At 42.0% G+C, this 11,281-nt stretch overlaps 1 long non-coding RNA gene across 1 annotated transcript in view; it reads left to right on the forward strand.

Moving 5' to 3' along the window:
- The window catches only part of LOC113748289 (uncharacterized), a 39,489-nt gene extending 28,208 nt beyond the window's left edge, over positions 1-11,281 (forward strand). The window contains exon 6 of the long non-coding RNA XR_003464228.1: positions 11,173-11,281. This is a non-coding gene — a long non-coding RNA (uncharacterized LOC113748289). The remainder of the gene's footprint in view (positions 1-11,172) is intronic.

An 11,281-nucleotide genomic window follows, 5' to 3' on the forward strand; every position in this document is an offset into this window, starting at 1 on the left:
TATACAAGCGAGATTTAGTGGCTGTAAGAGCGAACCAATGGTCATGTTTTTGTTAGATCGTATACGTTTGGTCTGGCTTGTTCTGGTTTCATATTGCATTTAAGAGAGTACAGAGCGTTTTATGACGTCCGTACATCCTGTTGTGTGGGCTGTATCTCAGACTTGTTGTTTTGTAGACAGGTGTGTTTGATGTCTATTCGGCAGGTAGTCGTCTAACACTCGACATGCAATAGTTGAGTTCTATTTCAGTCATTGGCAATTCAGCGGCAAATGTCTTGAAGTAAAAGCTTCATAGGAAATGGATGGATTCTATCCACTGAAGCATTAGAAGGCTTTTATTTGAAAGCTGTGTATGTTTGTATTGACAGCATCAAGCTGCAAACAACAGGAGCAACTCCTAAAACACAACGCTACATAGAAAAATATGACCAAATATACTTCTCAAAGGGTGAACTAGAAATAAATGCATGTCTGTAATATAAGCTTGAAATAACCCTGTGCTCTGCTGCACATTTATTTTAAATAGCTTGGCCCTGGCATTGCATTCCTGTCCTCTCTCATTCTACCCAAAAATATCTGGTAATAGTTGCCATTTTTGAGTTTCTTCCAGTTGATTTTTTATTTTAAATAGCAGTGTCAGACCACATTTCAATTACAAACTTGGTCTTCTCCTCTCCCGGGTTATTCAAATTCCAAACAAACTGAACCTGAGGCCACCTGTGACCTCCAGGCCTGATGTAATGTACCTGTGAAATTATTTTGAATCTTACCAAAGTATCAGTTTTTGAGTATTGCTTCTGTGGGGAGTAAAAGGCCCTTACCCAGTCATCAAAGTAGAGCTGAAATGGAGTGAAATGAAATTTCAGAGTGCCCCTAAAATGCACTCTAACCTTTACAGATGAACTTAATGTGACCTTTTCTAAATTATTTTGTCCAACTGTTTAATGTTTCAGTGCTTATTAGCTTACATAACATGCTGTTCTTCTAACAAGGTGATTAACCACAAAAAACAAGTGTCTGATTCATCATTCGACTACTAAATGTTCAGGTTCAATAAACCGTTTGTACTTAAACAGTCCTCATCATGCTGTTCACATTTTGACATCATGACACACCTAACAATCGATCACAGTACCTGGTCAGTGCGAGGCTTCAAACAGGACGTACTCAGAGGGGAGTTGCCACTGAGCTTAGAGCGTCACAAAGTGTCATCAGCAGGTTGCAGTAAAAGTCGACTTGTGAACAGTGTGAGACATCATTGTCAAGCTGTGATCAATGCTTTACAAAAGCACATACCAGTGGAACTAGGCCACTTTGCAACCCATATTTAGTGATTCATTATTGAAAGGCTTATGTCACTCTTGTCCTGATTTCTGAGAATTCTGTCAGAACCCAGACCTGTGTAACAAACACATCCCTGACATTAACCCCCCTCAGATTGTTCCACATACTGAAACATCACTCAGTTTCCGGATTGTCAAAGCAGGCAGGCAGTGACTGGAATTACAGTGTATGAATTATGGATTGAAGAGTGCGATGGGAACAAGGTAGCATGCTGGTCTTTGTGTTTGTTTGCCAAAGGTGCAGTCAGGTTTTGCCGAGGTGAACGTCTCGCAGCAGGGGTTCTGTGATAGAGGGGCACACTGGCACAGAATTGCTCTTGAATAGGCTTTACAGAGACTTTCCTGTTTCAATCACAGGATTTCTGAGCGTAGTTCACGCAAACAACTCAGATCTAAAGAAGACTATGAAGCTTTGGCTGAACAGCAGCCACTTAAAGTGACAGTATATGGTGGGATAATGGTAAATGCTAAACTCTATAGTCTGCACACTGTTAAAGACTGTTGTACAATGGACACTACTGAGTCCAAGGTTTGCCAATAACCAGAAATACTGGTCATACCAGCCCAAATAATCCTGTCTAAACAGAGCAGTGCTGTGATTAATTGCTTCTGAAGAATGTGTTCCTACATTACTCAAAAGTAGCAAACCATTTATTATTTTATTTGAGTTAGAAAATGAAATTAACATTTCAGATATGAAATATTTTAACTATTAGTCCCTCGTGGTGTTCCTTCTAAAGCGCAGTTTAGTAACAGTTTAGTGCTGATAAATGAATGAACCCGGCTTTGCTCGTCCCTGCAGGAAGCCTTGACCTTTGCCATATGTCGTCTGTTTCATCTCCCATCTTGAAATGCAACGAGTTTTGAAATTTTCAACATTTAAACGAGCAATATGTCTCCTGCAAGAAATCATTTAATCCATGTTGAATATCAAGTAGGGATTGCTTGCCGTTGTTGTTTTCATAATTTATTTTTCACACCGCACATTTTCATAGACTGCAGTTTGTCAAGTACAGTACAACCAATTTCAGCTGGTGCCCTGTTGTCGTCCTCTCAATGTTCTTGTCTCATTCAATTTTAATTACAGCTCCTAGGATTTATACCAGACTCTGTACCTCAGATCGGCCATAACCACCTTGTTTACGACTCCATTTTTAGAGCCTGGGTCGAAATTGCAACACGACTCGAGACAGCATTCATATAATCTGAATGAACAAAAAGATGTGTCCGAGATGGTTAATCACGAGGGCTGCACATATTTAAATCTGTATACGCGCCGTCCTGTTGGCCATGCAGGATCCCAGCACCGTCCCCACAGGGCTGGCCACATTAAGTGAAGCTCCCAAATCAGTGTGTGATTGATGTGTGGTCTGGCTGTGCAGGAGCTAAAATGCTTGATTGATGTAGCATGCCAAAGAGGAAATAGCAGGGTGTTGATGAGGTGTGTCTACAACATTGAATTTTGTTGTCATAAAATAGAAAGGCTGGTTCTGCATCGCAGGCAAAGTGACCCTTTTTTCCTTGTCAGTTTGGGACCTAAAGCAACCTAAATATGAGCGATATGCTGTATTTATCCCATCCTGTGACTGCCGTATTAACATGTAATAACAGGACCATGAGCCATGACGGCGGTCAACCGATTCATTGTTGCACAATGTAAAATCAACGTTCCTACTTCTGTCACACGTTCACACTGTCGATGTATTGACTTGGGATGCAGCCGATTTAAGGAGAGGCGAGCCACTCATCACCTCACCCAGCCAACTTCCCCTGTGATTTCTAATTTACATGATCACAGATCGGGGCTGAGCAGCTCTTTAGATAAGAGGGATGTTACTTATGACGCAGGTGCGCACTTAGCCAACAGCAGGCTCTTGTGACCCTAAAGCTCATTAGCATGTCTCAGTCACGACATACATGAAAGGAAGTCATCTTTTTGGTTTGAATTAATGTGCCCAAGTGCTTTTGTCCTCGTTTTTCGCCCTGCTCCCTTTTTAAAAATGCTCAGAACATTCTGCTTCGCTGTTATAACCCCTCCCATCAGATTGTTCCCCCCGTCTTGTTTTTCAGACTCTGAGACAAACTAAACTTTTGACGCCGAGAACGCTTAAATCCTTCTGATGGTTTTCTGGCTGGACACTGCTTTTGCCAACAGCCTGAGGCATTGAACACAGTTGTCTTATACATTCTCCATTACTGTTAAGCTGTGGAGAAACCTGTGGTGTGTAGGTGTGTGTAGTCTGTGTGTGTCTCTCAGTGTATCTGAGTACTCAGCTAAAATATTACAGAGCCTGTTTCCAAAGTACTATTTCCTAAATGACTCATCTATATTTTCCCATACAGTACTTCATTTCCTTCAATCTGACGTTTGGTTCTGTCTATTCAAATGAAAACATCAATATACTGTATCTCCATATTTCCTTGGGATACAGCCACCCACTTCTCCAGATGAAAGCAAGTGAGACATGACTGTCACCAGCCAATTTTCACCAACACAAACACGATCTAAGAATATTCATACACCGTTGTGTGTATTTATTTCCGCTGCTAAGATCCACGGCAGCTTTTGGATGCGACTTGTCATTTCTGGCATGTTTTCACTAAAGGTAGGATTCTAACAGTGCGCGCACCCACACTCCTGCTTGTTCCAGTCACCTAACACTGACAAAATGAATAGCAACACGGCAGCACAGTTCCCTGGGAAATGACATGCAACTAACGAGATTTTACCTCAAAGTCTGCCATCTGGAGTTGACAACTGTGATTATTTGCTGAAAGGCACGTGCATGTAGTCTGTGCACAGTCGCAGTTAACCAAGTGACAAGTTAGTTTTAGTTTGGCCGATAATGACTTGTGATAAATCTTTTTAGGATTACCACCTGCTGCCATGTACAGGATACGCACGTACACATGCTAGGCTAATGTGAGTCTCACGTTGATGTGTTGATTTAGTGGCTTTAACAGCGATATAAAAGCACGGGCAGAAACAGTGGAAAGAGGAGAAGAAAAGGCTGAATACCCGTCTGATTGGGTTATAAATACACTCAATGGGGTCTCTGCCTCATGAAGATTATCTGCAGCACACAGAGCACAGAAGCAAACAGTGTATGTTTGTGGCAATGGAAGGGAGGGCTGAGCGTGTGTATACGGTGGAGATATAGAGACCGAGGAAGAGAGGCAGAGTGTGCATTCAGAAAAATTCCATCCGGAGCGTCTTCAGCTTGCAGGGATGAAGCCTGAATATTTTATTTGACTCGAGCGAGCTCAAAAGAAGACACGCAGGGAGGGGGGAAAAAAAGAGAAGAGGAGGCTCCGGCTTCAGAACGAGTCGGTGTGTTTAAAGGTTCTCCACTTCACATGATTGCACCCTTCACACATCTTGTATATGGGTTTTGTGGCATCAGTCCAATTATGCAATCATGTGCCTGAAATAGGGGCTCTTTAAGAGCACTCCAATCAATGCAGTGGGCATTGTAGCCCGGGTTTCCAATGTTTGCGTTGAAGATCATTTAGAAAATTGTATCTTTAAACCGATTATATACAGCACAACATACCAAATGGTGGATTTCTTGTTCTGGAGATTGTCTATTTTTCCAGTGAACAGAAGGTGTAGGTACGTTAGCAGGTTGTTTTAGACTCTACTCACAGGCTAATGTCCTGGTTCGTTTCCAGATTCTGCTTTCTGTGTGGAGTTCACTGTTTTGACCTGACCCCTTGCCATAGTGAGACTTCTGTAAGTCGAGATGTGTCTGTAATTGTACAATCAAGCTACGAGCTTGATTGTACAAGGGTCTAAGGAGAGGGGGTGTCACTCCCTGTACAGATTGTAAAGCCCTCTGAGGCAAATGTACTTTGTGACTTTGGGCTATACAAATAAAATTGATTTGAGCTTGATCATTTTGATAGAGGAGTTTTGAGCTCTAAATCTGCCACCGTTATTATTGCAAACTTCACGTGTTGAACTTGACCGGTGTAGCAACAGTAACTTACAGCGGAGAAGCTGAACAGAGACGCTGATAGTGCTGTCACTTTTTATCCAGCTCCCTCTGAACCTGTAGGCTAATCTCTTCACCTCTTTGCTGCCACTTGAATCCTCCATAACATGACTTGCCCTTCATCCTCCACCTCATCTGCCCCTCTTTGCACCACATCGCAATCATTGGGCTTTTTAAAACTTGGGACGCTCAGCTGCCGTGACATTTTGGGATAGCTAAGCTGTGTAGTTACCAGATTTTTCTGCTGCTGTTAAAAAAAAAAAAAAAAAAAGTTCAGTCAGTGATGGAAAATGGTCTGTAACTGCGACACCTGTACGTCGTCTCCGCCTGCCACATTCCCATCTTATGAGCAACGTGTCCCACTGGGAGTCTGAGGATGAGTTCAAAGTATCTGCATGTCCAGTATAGACCTACACCGCTATTTTCCACTGAATAAGCTGTTCCTAGTGCATGCGGGGAACTGTCAGCCCAGGGCCCTCGAAATGACAGTGTACTTTCACAATCTCAATGACAAAGACCTGTGACTTTCCAAAGCCCACTTATGTATTTCTACTAAAGTCCTGAATACTTGACTCCTGTTAGATGAAAACATTGTAACACAAGATTAAATACCATGCACACTGAATCTAAAAAAGCATCTTAATATCAAGTCAAGAGGGGAGACTCCAGGTGCATTTTTCTGAAATGCCACCCTCTAGCCCAGATACTGCTCCTCTGAATATTGTACCTCTGTACTCTGACAGTGTTTTTGTCTGTGGCTCCTCCGCTGGCATCTGGCCTTGTCCTCTCCTGAATCCAGAGAGAGCGCTCTGCAGGGTAGCAGCTGCCAGAAGATTGGTGTTGATTTAGCCTCGGGTTTGTGTGTTGCAGTTTGCTATTTCAAATGCAAATAAAAACCTCTGCGCGGCGGGAAACATCACAGCGTCACAGACACTTCACCTGACGAGCTAGGCTAAATTTCTAAAGGCATTTATGTGAAAGCACGGCAGAGACGGGGGATGGCACGTAACAGAGGTCGGCTGTACGAAGACTGAAAACATTTAGTCTTTTTGCCTCACATTGCTCATCCATTAAGACACCCACTGGACCTTGTTTTCAAGGTCTGCTGTATGAATCACATAGAAGCAGAACAATGTGCACTTAAAATTTTCATTTTAGTGCCATAAAAACATGAAACAAGTGAATGGACAGGTCAGTCCGACCCCTGATCAGTCAGTTTTTTTTCAAAGCCAATAGGATCGTGGTGTTTATTATTTTACAAGATGGTTGCGGTTGTGCCAGTTTGGGTTTAAACTTGGAGCCAAATGCATCAGAAGTAGTATCATGGAATCAAACTCGAACTGAAACAGAGCTAAAGTCTGAGTTTAATCTTGAAGTCCAGACTGATCAAAAATATTGCAACAGCCAACGTCAGGAGTGTGAGCCCAGTGGTGACAGCTGGTGGACATGATGACTTTGACTCAGGTTCCCCCTCACAGGATCCAAAAAGGCTAACAAAGCTGTCACAGATGTTTGGACGACGGCTGCTCATTTCTCTTAATCACTCCCCTGTAATGATGTGATGGTCAAAGGATTTCCCCTGAGCCGTAGCTTTGTGCACACACTGAAACAGGAGGTCTGACTTAGAAAACGCCAAATGTGATATGAAGTATATGGGCACTTGTGAATGTTTTCCCGTCCAGTGAGCGACTGTCATATTCAGGAGTAGTGTACAGTGTTTGGACAATTCCTTATGTGAATTATTAATGTTAATGATGGTAATCTTAGGAATCCAGATTGCCTCTGCCAGAGTCTAAGTACGCATATAAAGGCAGAGCATGTTATGAACCATAACACTGCAGCTGTCTTTGTGCATTACCAACACAAATTGTGAGTTGAGAGCTTCAGTGGAACAGGCGAAGACAAAACTCTGTCATGTCCTTCGTGGTAATGACTCCGTCAGATCTGTGTGTTGACCCTTTTGGAAAGATAAAACTAACGCATGCAACTATTTTGGTCAGATACCCCCTGAGTTCCTATTTGTTACTTTAGGCACCCAGACAGAAACTGGATGCATCTTTAATGAAGCCGTCAGCAGCAGGCATTGTGAGATGCACACTCCCTCCCTCTCCTCTCTCTGCTGCAGCGAAGTTGTAAACATTTCTGCATATGGCTGAAAGTCAGGCGAACCTAGCCAACAAGCAGATTTCCCTCGAGTTTCCATTAATGAATGCTCTCAGATGAGGCCCGACTGTTTTGTGGATTGCGAGTTGTCGGAGATATGTTTGTGCATGCGGCACATGCCTTCATTCCACTATCCAATTTGCGGCTGTAATGAAACCGGCATACCCAGTTTTCCTTTTTAAACTCCTCGCAAAATCAGATGGCTTTATTTAGACAGCCTGTTCCCAAACAGGAGACAACTTGATGATAGTATCGTACCAGCACTGAGCAGCCAGAGGTTAACCCCCTGGAGAAAACTCGTGTTAATGCAAACTTTTTAAAACGCTGTCTTTTACTCGACTTTCACATTTACTGTATTAAAATATTCTGTGCCCAGTTCAGGCTCGTCTTTGAAGCAACAGTTCCCTGCGTGTGTAGCCCTCAGGCTGTTGCCATCCAGCTTTGACTGTTTTTAGGACACAGTGTTGAGGATTCATAATAAGCAGGCTACGTACCTGTGCTCATACAGAGAAGTCAGTTTAATAACTGGCAGTGTTCCTGATGCTGACTCATTTTAATAATGTGAACACTCAGGGTGTCCTCTTTCACGTCATTTAAAAGATTTATTCATATTGTTCTGTGAAGCATCCATTAACGCTGGCAGGACTAAACCCATTAATGCAGACAAACTGCAATTTCCGACATCAGTGCTTGATATAGATGAGCATATGATGAGCAGATATTTTTCATGAACATATGATGCTGAAATAGTTTTTCCGCACATACTGTACAGTACTGCTGCAGTCCAGCAACTTGACTCCCCGACCAAGAAAGCAAGTTGTAACTAATAAATAATTAAACTTGATGGATGCACTGGCTGCTGTTTTTGAGCAACCACTCCAGGATTTTTGAAAGCACTGTGTATAGAAGTATCTCCTGCCCTCTTCTAAAAATCATGCAGAAATATTTGGACTTATTTTGATTTGTCATTTGTTTCCTTCAAACTTTTCATTGTTCATTTTAATACCTAAAACCTTAAATCATCCTCCAGAGGCCTACTAAGTCTCAGCTGGGGAATACGGCGCATTTATCGATCAGCCTGAAAGTAGTAACATGCAAAGCCTGCTATGTGCTGCTAGCATGGCTGTGGACTATCCTGGTTTGTAGTTGTTGTGCTCGGCTAACATGTTTGAAGTGAATAAGTGTGCACCCAAAATGTCAAACTATTCCTTTAAGATCTAAAGTAAAACACGAGGAGCATGAATTTATGCTTGCAGCTTATTAGAAATCAGATATTACAACTTGTACCATTTTTCAGTCTTTGAGATGCAGATTAGTCTTCTTCTCTGTTCAAGTCTTGTTCCCGCTCTGCAGAGCAGGTCTTCTTCCAGCCGGAGCACAGCCGCCTCCTCGTTGCAGCTGATGAATGAATATCTGGTTGAATTCATTTGATACTGTCACTGATGAAGACTCAATCGCAAATCAGTGTCGCATGAGCGTAATGATGCAATCCTTCTAGATTGTGACCGAGGAGGATGCAATCGCAGATCTGTCGCTCAGGTCCCTTTGATCATAAATCATCTGGATCATGAAGCATAGATTTAGACTATTTATCACCTTGGAGACGAGCAGCAGGAGGCTGTTACTGACCCAATGATTTTCCCATCACTGAAATCAGCTCATGACATCATCTTTATTACCATTCAGAAATGCATTTTTCCCTCTGTGTCACCGTGCACCTCCTGCTGCTGGGGACGTGCAGAGAAGAAACCCATAATGACCCCTGCCCAATTCTTTCCATTATCAGGTGAAGGGATCATATTACCTGGTCATGAAGTTGGGCAGCTGGCAGAGATTTGGTAGTGACATGCAGGAGTCTTATCTCGCCCAATTATTGTACTTATCAGAAAGTAATAAGAAACTTTGAGTGGCATTCAGAGCAGAAACACGACTCTGTTAATGTTTTAAGCATATACACTGTACAGTAGAAAACAACACCACATTGACCTTGGACTGAAAATCTGCAGAAGTTTGCAGACATCAGTTTGTGTAAACAAAAGTTGTGACTTTGTGAATCCAGTTGAACTCTGAGAAGAGTCAAGGCAGAGAGCAGAGAAGTCAGCCTGTGCAGAGACGCATAAATGACTTTAGTCTTGTTGAATGAAACCTCACGTTGGAGCTTTAGATTCATGAAAGTGTTTTTTATGAATCGAGTGTTTTATATCAAACTAAGCTGCGATATGAGAGGTGCTGTAGTTTTACGATCAAGTAAATAAACTTTTTAAGGTTTGACTGTTTAGTCATCTATATACACTGTTTATGTAAAAGATAAGACTTCTTTGTTTACACTCTCCACTTCCCTGATTGGCTCAGATGTCTTATCTGAACCCATCTCTGAGAAATTAAATTGATAAATAAGTACTTTGCAGCCAATATGTCTTGTAAGATGGTAACTGCCTGTAATAAGATTTCTCTCACCATAATGAGATGTTAATTACTGTGAGGGCTATGATTTGGTGTCAGATTGAAATCAATTTGTATTTTTTTCACAGCAACTTCTAATTCTGTTTAGAAAGTTGCAGCACTTGGTGAGGGTTTGGGAAAGATTGCAGTCGAGCGTGACTTGACACCAGAGTTACCGTTTAATGGAAACCACTGTCTGTGCCTCTTTAAAGTCGATATTTTTATTCAGCTCTGCGGAGCATATTGGCATCTTTCACCCTTTGTCTCGGTTTTACAGCCCACATCCTGCAGTAAAAAGCACTGTAGGCTACCCTCACTGAACCAGTCTGTAAAATTTGAAACTAGCCAGTGACATAGTGGAGCGTTTGGTAGGTGAAGATGCAGGTGTAGCAGACAATGGGTGGAGATGCCAGATCATTATATTTGAGTGTTGTGTTTTTGCTGATGTGGTGTTGTTCAGCAGCATTCCTCTGAGCAAGTCAGACCTTAGAAAGTAACTTGAGCTGCTGGAGTTGAACTTGAGGTGAATTTTTTTTATTTATTTTTTTATTCATCAGGTCCAGCTCAGCCCACTAGCACTTAAAGTCAGCCCCAAATCGTAATGATAGAAAATGATCAAATTCTACTCAAAGATCCACCAAAGAAATTCACCATGTTCCTCTGAGACGTGCGAGTCGAACGTTTAGGAATGCAATCAGCTTCTTACACGCCACATGTTCCTGCGGAAGCTTGAGTACACCTGATGGAAAACGCACTATAAACTGCCTGAATGTTGAAAATGATTTCAATTCTAAGTGGCAAGTTTATTATTCTGAATGTTTTCAGAATGTAGCTGTCGTTAAGACCTGAGCAGTGACTGTTATTGTAATTCAAGGACTTCTTTTTGTTTCCCCAATGTGAATCACATTTTTGAGGTGCTCAAAAAGTCATAACAGTGACAAAAATATATTTCTAATATAGATGTAACATAACGTGATAGCAGCTCCAGTAGAGACCTGTTTCTCTAAATGTGAAGTCATACCCCAAACCAGGCTGACTTAGTTTTGGGATTTACAGGCATTGTGCTTTAACAAATCTCTCCTATAAAATGAATCTGATTAAGTTAAAATTGGGTCAGTGCAATCTAAAAACCTTCATGTTAAAGTTTTGAGCATGCCATTAAATTGATTTTAAACATATATCCATTTGTAGTGCTATGTTGTGACACTCTGATGTTCTCCTTGTTGCAGGTTGACCAGAATCCACCTCCAGTGTGCCTGAAGACCCTGAAGGACCTCGATGATGCTGGGTGGAGCAGCCTGCGAGCAAGCTTAACAGGTTAGTTTTCCTGCATTACAG

This window comes from Larimichthys crocea, chromosome XIX (assembly GCF_000972845.2).
Source record: "Larimichthys crocea isolate SSNF chromosome XIX, L_crocea_2.0, whole genome shotgun sequence".
Lineage (NCBI taxonomy): Eukaryota > Metazoa > Chordata > Actinopteri > Sciaenidae > Larimichthys > Larimichthys crocea.